The 12,136-nt window shown below is 38.7% G+C and overlaps 1 pseudogene; it reads right to left on the bottom strand.

Moving 5' to 3' along the window:
* Positions 1-12,136, bottom strand: part of LOC121910573 — a 32,980-nt pseudogene that overhangs the window by 7,267 nt on the left and 13,577 nt on the right.

Raw genomic sequence — 12,136 nt, 5'->3', positions numbered from 1 at the left:
TTAACTGGTGGAAACTACTAGTCTGATTCTTGATTAAATGTAAACTCAACAATACAACAAGATTTCCACTGAGAAATGATGGAAAAATGCAGGATGAATGCAGTAATATTTAGTAAAGGCTCAGCACAGGAAGCTGCTGAAACTGCAGACACTCATTTGATCTGATTGATCCTAATTAGCACGACCAGCAGTAGCAGCCAACAAAACAATTATAATATAATTATAATTAATTACAATAGTCCAAGTGCTGCTGGCCTGTTTAACAACTGTACTGGATTGTCTTATATTGTCCAGGTGTTTGTAATAAGTTTCTCTCCTCTATATATGAAAATGAGGTCGACTAAATATCAGAAACATCTTTCAAAGTAATTAAGTCCAAAACAACAACCACAGAACCAATGAACCTCAACAAAACTTAACACTTATTGCAACACTGTTGTATTTCATTGTATTATTCAGGTGTTTCTATTTTTCTGGTCACTTAGTGTGTCAACAGGCTGAATTTTGTCTAATGAAGCTTTTCCAGAGTTTCCTCTGATGTTTCTGTTGTCTAAACAGCATCTTGTTAGCAAAGCTAATTAGAGTCAAAGAGGATTAACGAGGTTTCAAACCTTCCACCAGTATTCAACAAAGCAACATAATAAATCACTACTAGCACCATCTCTACTGGTGTCACATCATTTTAACCCCCGCTGACACAAACATGATGAAACCTGTTGCTTACGTTACCTTTAGATGCTGAAAATCATTTTCATCAAGCTGATGAGTGAAGGTGAAATTAATCAGCAGCTTCAACCAGGAAACCAAACGTAGGAAGAACAAACATGTAACTCACAGCAGGAAGATTTCAAATGTCAGTTGCTTCACAAACAGTCTCAACTCTGGATTCAACTTTAACCAGAAGTGACTGTAAAGAAATATGATCCCAGCACAGCGCTGACCTTTGGAATAAAGAACCTGTAACAGCTAAAGTCAAACATTGATAGACTGTATAAATCCTCATCAGATTGATTTAGTCTTTATTGTCCATTTGTTCTCACAGCCTGGAGGAGGCGCAGCTGAGGCTGTTTATGCAGATTCGGCAGCGCAGTGCAATTTTAAAACACAATCTGCAGTGTGTCTTTTGACATCAACTGATCTTCTTTAAGGGGTTTAGTCTGAACTCGAGAGTTCAATAAAGAAAAGCAAAGAAAGAAAACGTCCACTTTAGTCCATTGAAAGTTGATCTAATCTGAATCTGATAAACTGAGTGTGAAATGTCCTAAAACAGCCACCGTACAATCAGATTGATAATAAGCGTAGACATGTGGGAGCAATGAGAGACTGAAGAAAAACAAAAGTACCTTCAATATAACAAACAAACAAACATGTTAACATGTCATCTTATTACAATATTACAATGCAGAGAAAACAGTTTTCTTTGTTCTCAATGATTTCACATCTAATTTAAACTCATTTATAAATGTTGTAAAACCTTCAACACTCTCACCTGTACATATAAATATCTGTTGAAGCAAAGTTATGTTTATGTTTATGATATGATTTATTTATTTATTCATGGATTATAGACACAAAACAGAAAGTGATAACATGTCACAGTGAAAACACGTATTTCCAACATGGTCCCAAGATGTTAAAAGACAAAGAAAAATAAAGAAACACTTTCAACATAAAAACTAATCAATACAATCCTGAAATACAAAAACACACCACCACAGTTTAAGAAAATTCATTTGATTTCCATGAAAGCTGCAATCAGCTGCTGTTGTTCTACTATCAGTCCACTAGATGGCCTCATGATGCACATGTGGAGGAATTTACAGCTGTGTTTCATGTCAATTAAGTCAATTTAACTCTGAGTGGCAGCCAAAGGTGACTAATAATTTATATATGACAGAACAGACTGAAGATGCTGGAAAATGATTCTTTGTGCAAATATATTCCAAATCTTTACATTTGATTCTTTTCATGTAAAAACATTTTTCAGTGTTTTCTGCTGTTTTTTCTTCTTGTAAGGATGGAAAACATTTATCAGACTGGAGGTCTGAGACTGACCCATGGAGAACCTTCCTGAAGCCAACATGCATCAATGAATGTTAAAAATAAAGAGTCTTGATGTGAAACAGAGCTGAGCATAATTAGACCTGATTCAGACTGTGTTGGACCTGAACAGACCCAAACAGAGAGAGAACATCCACCCTGACAGCAGCACGATGCTCCATTAATTCACTGAGCAATGTTTGAGATCTTTGTCAGTAAATATCACAGAGCAGAACAAGCTGCACACTCAGATGTCTGTGATCCGCTCAACACATTTCTCAACAGATCTTACTCTACTTTTACACATTTTAAACTGAATATAATGTGACTGTCTCTCTCAGGAGTAAACACCTGTCCATGCATCCAACTGGATTCTTCTTTTGGATTGTTTCCATGGTTGTGTATTCATTTTGCTCCATTGTTTGTTTGTAAGACATTATTTTGGTGTATATATTCAGGGCTGTAGCCAGGATTTTAGAAATACCCACAATACAACAACATAAATAATATGTATCATTATTTAGATTTTATTCATGTAATTATACAATTATATACTATATTTAGTACATTTTACTAAACATGAAGGACTAAATGTTTCAAAATGTAAAGTAATTCAATAGAAACATAGTAGATAGAAATAAGACAAAACTGAATAATAAGAAGGAAAAATTGCAGTGTGGTGAAAGATATGATATGAATGAAGAGTCCCAAACTGAAGTGAATAAAACCTCCTGAGAGGTCTGAGACCAGCTGAGAAAATGAGCAGCTGTAACTTATATGTGTGGGAACTTGAGTGCTGAGGTTCACATAGTTTTTAGCTTTGAATCTACTGACATTTACACATTTTATTCAGACATCATCATCATTTACAAAAACACATTCACAAACATCTTCATGGATGTACAAAGAGCCAAAAGCCTTTGAATGATTTCTGAACATCATTTCACAAATTCCTGATCAGTGCAGGATGGTGTTGTAGTTTGTCACTCTGACCACCAGAGGGCGCTAATATTCATCAGCATTTATCATCGTATCTCTGTCAGTATGAACCAAAGGAATAAACAGTGACACCTGCTGACTTTAATGACAGCTGAGTGCTGATGATGCACAACTTATTTAGAAACAGTCAATGAACAACAGCTGTCAGACTGAATGTGAGCTAAACACATTAAACTGACACTTTAAACAGTCCTGAAACTGTCAAATACCTTCAATCTACTATATGAAATTAGATATGAATTAACATGCACACACACAAAAATAAATGGAGAAAACTAACATCAGCTACTGATCATCATGAACTTTATTCTCTACACAGGAACTAAATAAACACTCCAGAGAAAAACTAAATACTTCCTGTATGTCAGAAACACACAACAGCTCCTGGACTTCTCATCTCTAATGCTGTGTTCACATCATATGGGATGGATGGTAGAGGCGGGAAAGATTCCCATGTTTACAACTCGCCAGCGTTCATGTCACACAACAAATCAAAACGGCTGCATGATTACAAAGTTGGTGGAATGAGGCTCAAAAATACTGTTATTGACAATAATCCAGCATATCCAGTAAATATCAGAGCTTTCAGCTTTTCCACTTCATAATTACCACTTGAATGTTGACCTGAATTCTATTTACAAGTCAGAATCTCATAATTAACATAATTCCAATATGATATGAACGCAGCATAAAAGCAGCCACACTCCAGCTGCTGAGCCTCAGCCTTCACCATTAGAGGTGTTTATTTAACCAGCCAATAGGAGGCCTGTTGTTCTGACCATCATTTGTCATGTGATCTCTAAATAAGTGAAGGAATCAGGTAACACAGTTACTATGAAACTACTAGAAGAACTACAACTAAACATTGTGAAGATCCCATTCCCATTATCCCATTACAGTTCAAGCCTTTCTAATACACTGACAACAGAAAACAACAACTGGACTCAGTTTATCATTTGATTCATTTTACAAACAAACTGTCAATCATGTGGAAACCATGTTTACATTTACAAGCAGTGAGAGATCATGTTGGTACTAAATACCATCAGCTGTGTGTGATCCTGTACAGACTGAACTATCTGGTCAGCAGTGAGAAAGTTTCTCTAACAGGAGGAGACTCTTCCTCCTACAGACCACACAGAGACACTGAGGAACCAGGATTAAACCCAAACCCAGCACACAGAGGCTGAGTGAATGTGGTGTTGAAGGTGTGGAGGTGGATCAGTGTGTCAGAGGAGACTCTGTAGAAGGATAGAGTGCCAGCAGGATAGTCCACATACACTGCTACTCTGTTAGAGACAGAGGAAGAGGAGGAGGAGGAGGAGGAGGAGGAGGAGATGGATGTTTTTCTCTTATTGTGACAGACAGAGTAACGACCACCATCAGAGCAGTTCAGACTCCAGGACTGATCATTCTCTCCAAACCAACAGTCAACACTGTTTCCTTTCCTGCTGATTCCTCTGTAACTCACTGATATATTAACTCTTCCTCTCCACTTGACCTCCCAGTAACAGCGACCAGTCAGATCATTTCTACACAGCAGCTGAGGACAGTAATCAAATCTGTCTGGATGATCAGGATATGACTGATCCTCCTTCACATATGTCACCTTCCTGTTGTTGTCAGACAGTTTGAGGTTTCTGTTTACTGTGTTTGGATCCAGTGTGAGTCGACAGAAATCTGATGGAGAGAACGAGACACAATACAGCTGCAGTTATTGATCTATCATCTGTTTGATGATGACGTCATCTTCATCCTCAGTAGGATGTGAATGAGCTTTGTTTTGATGAATGAAATGAAAAACACACTTACGCTTCCTCAGACCTGGTGTCAACCATCGGACTCCAGCAGGCTGCAGCCTGAAAGGAGGAGGGGGGTCAGAGCAGCACGTTCTCTTTCAGCATGCAAACATGGACATGACATCACTCTAGAAAAAGCAGCTCTGATCCTCATCACACTGAGCTGCTTTGCTGTTGCTAGGCAACACAACCGTCCATCACATCACATCACATGATGACTATCAACAGCAGCTACATTCAGCCAATCAGAAACAGGCGTCTCAATGTCAAATCATGTCAACAATGAGACTTTTTCTTGTCAGACTCAGCAGTTTGTATTGTGAACAGATGACAGGACTGTTTAAACTGATTCACACTAACATGAAAATGATAAACCGCCTGTTTCTGTTTGTCTTTCCTCAACAATCTTTGGACGACTGACAAGTTATTTCCTCTCACACAGGTGGAACATTCCTGCATGATGGTTACAGCTGACAATCAGCTGCAGTCTCAAGAGTTTGAGCTGATTTACTGTCCACCTGTCTGTCCTCACCTGAGAGCGTCCACCTGTCTGTCCTCACCTGAGAGTGTCCACCTGTCTGTCTGTGCCTGAGAGTGTCCACCTGTCTGTCCTCACCTGAGAGAGTCCACCTGTCTGTCCTCACCTGAGAGTGTCCACCTGTCTGTCCTCACCTGAGAGAGTCCACCTGTCTGTCCTCACCTGAGAGTGTCCACCTGTCTGTCTATACCTGAGAGTGTCCACCTGTCTGTCCTCACCTGAGAGTGTCCACCTGTCTGTCTTTACCTGAGAGTGTCCACCTGTCTGTCCTCACCTGAGAGAGTCCACCTGTCTGTCCTCACCTGAGAGTGTCCACCTGTCTGTCTATACCTGAGAGTGTCCACCTGTCTGTCCTCACCTGAGAGTGTCCACCTGTCTGTCTATACCTGAGAGTGTCCACCTGTCTGTCCTCACCTGAGAGTGTCCACCTGTCTGTCTCAGTCTCACAGTAATCAGTGAAATATTCACTAAATTTAATCTCTTCGTGTTCATTGACACCATTTTTCCTTTTTTTTGGTGACAGTCAGCAGGATTTTCAAACTAATGTATTTCAGGTGGAAGCAGGTTTCGTTCCTGCAGCAGGTTTTTTTCTGTCAGTTGGGACTCGGGAGCTCAGAGGCTGGATTGTTTTTTCTCATTTGTTCTTCATTTTTAAACTATAACCGCTACATCACTCAACATTTAATCAAGAGATTTGATCCTTGTTTTCATGTTTTTATTCTAATATTAGCAGTCTGGTGGGACCGGAGAGGACGCGCTGCGTATGAGTATTTTCCTCACTGTTGATTTTAATATCTTTAACATTTCTCAACATAAAACATGAAGGCGTCCTTGATAACTCAACAAAATGAAAGGTTATGACCAAGTTTTCTTGTCAGTTTTGGACGATAGCGGAAGCAGCTATATTAGCCTACCCATGATCCTCAGCCACCGTTACTATGGTGAAGACGCTAAAGTTGTGACATAAACTATATTCAGTATTACATTATACAGCAGGGCCGGACTGGGAAAATCATTCAGGCTGGGAAATATAGCTCCAGTCAGACCAGTTTATCAGCGGGGGGTCTGGGGGTCCCCACTAGGAAAACTGTACTTACAAAGACTTGATTTCCTGCATTCTGGTGAATTTTAGTGCATGTGAATAACAAACTAATGAGCCAACAGCTGCTTAGTACAATGTAGTGTTATGAAGCTGAAATAAAACCAAAGGTACATATCATTAAGGAGGGAGACGACACTACTACTACTGTGGCACCAACGCTGCTCTCTACACCTTCAAAAAGAAACAAGCAAGAGCACAACACCCTCCTCAGTTTACACGAGACTGAAGTTGGCATCCGATTCACAGCTTCCGATTGGAATTTTCCAGTCCACCTTAAAAGTGGCATAACGCCTGTAGATGGCGTTGTTCAGTCATTTTCGAGCTAATTCATGAACTGAAGCATTGAACAAATACGGGGAAGATCAAATGAGAATGATCAGTAGAGTGCAATTGTTCTAAATTTTGATCATTTTAACTGTAGCATATTTTTCTTTTTGCCCTTACTCATGGTAAACTGCATTACAGTCTTATTGCTATCTCTGCCTATTTCCTGTAGTCTTATCTGCTCATTATTAAAAATTCTTAAGAAACTAATACTCCAGTATGACAAGAGATGTCAAAGGGTATCATAATCCTGAGTTTTATTCATTTTTACTGTAGTATTTTCTCTTAATGATCTCAAACCCTTTACTCTATTTGTGAAAATGCAAAAAAGGGCAATTTCACTGATTTTCTCTAATCCAGACCACATTAGACCAGGTCCACATCAGAAACCACTATACTTAGACCTGTCAAACCTGGACTAGATTATCATGGAGACTCCAGAGAATCAATAAAACACAGTTTCAGATTTGTGAAACTTTTATTCTATTTGTGAAAATGCAAAAAATACTCCTTTTTTCGCATCCAGACCATATTAGACCAGGTCCACATCAGAAACCACTATACTTAGACCTGTCAAATCTGGACTAGATTAACATGAAGAGATGTAATATATCCAGACGCACAAAAAAGCCTGCTGGAGCCATACCCTAATTCACCAGGAAGTCAGCCATTTTGAATTTAATTTCAATTTTTGCGCATTTCCAGGCATTGTATTTTAACAAATTCCTCCTAGAGATTTAACCCCACCAACACAAAACACAGTTTTGTCAGTGTCATCTAAAGACCTTTGTGATGAAAAATTCTTGAATCAAAATCTTGAATTTTAGCTGAACGCCCTTGCCATGGCAATGCAGTGATGTTGATGTTTCGCCATAAAACAAGAGGTCCTTATAACTCCAACGTACATTGTCCAATCTGCCCCAAATTTCTCATGGTTCATGAGGGTCTCATCCTGAATACATCTATGAGTCAATATTGAGACATACTCATAGTGTCACCTACTGGTGACAGGAAGTTACATGTTCCGTACTTTTATGAGCTGTACCAAGCAGGATGAACAGATTCATCTGAAATTTGATTAGAAAAGCCTTAAGTCTTTGATGATTCCATATTGTGAAAATGGTGCGTTTTCACTGGATGCCTTTGCTGTGGTGGCGTGGCAAATTTCGATGTTTCGCCATGAACAAACAAAGTGTTACAACTTGACTCTTCATGATCAGATCTTTTCCAAATTTTCCATGCTTGATAAATGTTCCGGTCTGAGGGCAAGGATAGGCTCATATTGAGTCATAGTCATAGTGCCACCTACTGGCAACGGGAAGTCTTGCTAACTACTCCTAGTAGGTTAGCGAGACACACATAAAATTTTGTCAGCCAAGGTGTAAGACCTTGATAATGATAACTCCTGAAGCTTTTGAGTTTTCATCAAAAGTCGTTGCCATGGCAACACATTGTTCGCCACAATGTATGAAGCTGTTTTTAATGGGCTAGACATGCTTGAAAACTCACAAAATTTTGACACACATGACGGGTCTTAAAATCTGTAATACTGCATAGGTGGCAGGCATGGGTGTGGCAGAATGGCTAGACAGTGCCCCCTACAATATTTCAACAAAGTAGCCCCAGTAGCAGGCAAAATAGTGGACAAAGGAAGTGATGTTTATCTCCTTCTTGCAATGTCTGAAAACAGCCCATAAAAAAACTTGGTTTCAGGTCAAGTTGGTTGTGCCTGGTACATGGCATACATTGTAAACAAATCTGATCCATTAAATCTGTATTGTCACTGTGTTTTCTATAGGGAGCAGAAAGGATACATCAATAAAATTGTGAGGGGTAGATGGAAAGGAGGGGCAGAGGAAAAGAGGGAGAGAAGAAGGGAGGACATAAAGAGTGAAGGAAAGACAGTGAGAAATAATAGCAAAAGAGAAGTAAACAGGAAAAGCACAGAAAATTGGCGAGAAAAATAAAAGAAATTAGAAGGAAATGGGAAATATAAAGGGAAAAATAAAATGACAGATAAAGAACAATAGGGACATTGTTATAGGGAAAAATCTTCAAATGGGCCAATAAATCTTCAGGTCACCTACAAGTTAGTATTAAACTCTAAACTTTAGAAGGGAAAGACTCAAAAAATACACTGGAAGCTGGTAGAGTTCAATGTGAATAAGTTTACTGTGCATATAAAAAGATACAGGGCAAACCGAGACTTCCTTGTCCCGGGACAAAGAAAAAACCTGATGTAAAATCATAAAACCTCATATTATATACTTTTCATAACTCCTCCTATTGTGGAGCTTAATTTCTAGTCTCTACCTCATTTTTAATTATATTCAACCATCTGGTCATTATTTCTGAGATTCATAAGTGACCTTGCCGCTTTGGTGATAATACAAGCGTGGCTTATCTTAAAAATTACTGTCTCAGCATCTTCCACCTTTTTCTCACACTAAAAATGGACCCGACGGCCTTTAATCATTTCACACAGAAAACCAAATTGCTATATCACATATTAGCCTTCTTGCTAGCTTCCTGGGAACTGTCTCTTATTGGCATAATGCTATCCTTGCACTCTCACTGGCACATTCGTCATGGGAAGGCAGTTTTCCACCACAACATGGTGGAAGCTATGCATATGATCATGAGAAACGCAGGAATATGGAAGAGAGGAGATAGAAAGAAGGAAAGAAAAAAGTAAGTTAGATAGACAGAAATGTACAGAATGTAAATGGGCCAGACAGTAAGACTGAAGGAAACTGAGACAAAAGTAGGACATTCAAACGACAGTTGGTCTGGAAAGGAGCAAGAGGATATCAGGAAGAAACAAAGATTGAGTTACATATAGGCCTAGAGGTTTTAGCAGTAATTAAAGGGCTCCATAGGTACTTGAAACATTAGTAATAGTATTAGTTATATTAGGAATGCAACCAAAAGTTGTAGCAGTACTTTCAAGCAATAGTGACGGTAAGAGGATGGGAAAGGCACACTCACAGACTCAAAAAGCAGGATCATTATGAAAAGAATTTACTTTGTCACCAGGCACAACACAGGATATTAATAATAATAATAATAATAACAATAATAATAATAATAATAATAATCTATTTATTTATTTGTTTATATAGAACTTTAAAAACAAATGTTACAAAGTGCTTCACAAAGCAATAAAAATAAGGCAGTTAAGTTAAGGCAGGCAGGAAAAAGCAAAAAACAAACAAACAAAAAAAACTAGCATAGACTCAGGCAAAACAAAAGGGTTGCAACACTATGACTAGAAGATGTGATACACACTGTGGCAAATGACTAGGGTACTGTGAAGGTCTACAGTATAAACTCTTTGGATAATGAGGTAATGAGGATCATGACTGCAGGCAGGTGCAAGGTCAGGTGAATGAAAAAAGTAGGAACACAATAAGGACAACCAGTGGGCAGGAGGAGAAAAGCAGGGTCTGAAATGATGGAAAATGTTAGTGGACAGTCAATCAAATGTTGATAACTGTAACAAAGTATTGAAAGAAAGCTCTCTATAAAAATGTCTACATATATATGTATGTATGTATGTATGTATGTATGTATGAAGAGCAAGAACACTAATGGCTGAATTATGGTACTTACACAGGCCACAGCACAGGCTTTGGCAAGAGTGAGGAGACTAACATTGCCAGAAGCAGTGAGATCTGGACCTGGTCTAATGTGGTCTGGATGCCAAAAAAGGAGTGAAATCGCTGTTTTTTGCATTTTCACAAATAGAATAAAGGTTTCACAAATCTGGAACTGTGTTTTATTGATTCTCTGGAGTATCCATGACAATTTAGTCCAGGTTTGACAGGTCTAAGTATAGTGGTTTCTGATGTGGACCTGGTCTAATGTGGTCTGGATGCCAAAAAAGGAGTGAAATTGCCCTTTTTTGCATTTTCACAAATAGAATAAAGGTTTCACAAATCCAAAACTGTGTTTTATTGATTATCTGGAGTGTCCATGATAATCTAGTCCAGGTTTGACAGGTCTAAGTATAGTGGTTTTTGATGTGGACCTGGTCTAATGTGGTCTGGATGGGAGAAAATCAGTGAAATTGCCCTTTTTTACATTTTCACAAATAGAATAAAGGTTTCACAAATCTGAAACTGTGTTTTATTGATTCTCCGGAGTGTCCATGATAATCTAGTCCAGGTTTGACAGGTCTAAGTATAGTGGTTTCTGATCTAAGTATGTGGTCTGGATGGGAAAAAAAGCAGTGAAATCGCCCTTTTTTGCATTTTCTCAAATAGAGTAAAGGGTTTGAGATCATTAAGAAAAAATATTACAGTAAACATGAATAAAACTCAGGATTATGATACCCTTTGACATTTCTTGTCATACTGGAGTATTAGTTTGTTTAGACTTTTTAATACTGAGCAGTTAAGCCCACAGCAAATAGGCAGAGATAGCAATAAGACTGAAATGCAGTTTACCATCAGTAAGGGCAAAAAGAAAAATATGCTACAGTTAAAATGATCAAAATTTAGGACAATTTCGGTCTACTAATCATCCTCATTTCATTTCCCCACTATTTGTTACTTATTCACCTCATGAATTAGCTCGAAAATGACCGAACAACACCATCTACAGGCGTTATGCCAATTTTAAGGTGGACTGGGAAATTCCAATCGGAGGCTGTGAATCGGATACCAACTTCAGCCTCGTTCAGTTTACTGATATACACTAACAGTTACCCATCAAAGGTTCAAATAGTCCTTTAACCAACACAAACATTAAATAACACACATCTTTAAGTTCCAACAAATGACAGCAGCCTGAATAGTGACAGAAGACGTTGTGTTGTCTCAATCATTTTAAATTATCAGCTCAAAGTATGAACTCACTCACTGAAACTTTCACCAAAACACATGAATTTTATAATAATATTGACCACATTAACTAGACTACATATGCTAATTAGCTTTAGCATTGACGAGACGATGATGACGCATCAGTAACATGAACTACGTTAGCTAGCTAGCACGTTTATTTACCTTTCTTTCTCTCTCTCTGCTCCACCCTTCCTCTTTATCCACCGTCCATCTTGCTGCTAAATCATTTAGCCTCTAAATGCACTTAATGCCAAATGAAACGTGTAACTGCCAACTACTCTCTCTGTTTCTCTGTTTCTCTGAGGCTAGCTGGCTGTGCTAGCTGGCTGTGCTAGCTGGCTGTGCTAGCTGGCTGTGCTAGCTGGCTGTGCTTCCTAACATGCTGCGGCTAACGCTCCGCTAGCCTCTCAGCTAACGTTAGCCTCGGCTCTCCATGTGGATCCAACCGGAGCACCGAGCCCCGGTTTGTTATTCAGGTTAAAGCGGG

Source organism: Thunnus maccoyii, chromosome 13, assembly GCF_910596095.1.
Source record: "Thunnus maccoyii chromosome 13, fThuMac1.1, whole genome shotgun sequence".
Taxonomy (NCBI): domain Eukaryota; kingdom Metazoa; phylum Chordata; class Actinopteri; order Scombriformes; family Scombridae; genus Thunnus; species Thunnus maccoyii.
This window is presented reverse-complemented; position numbering and strand designations above follow the sequence as displayed.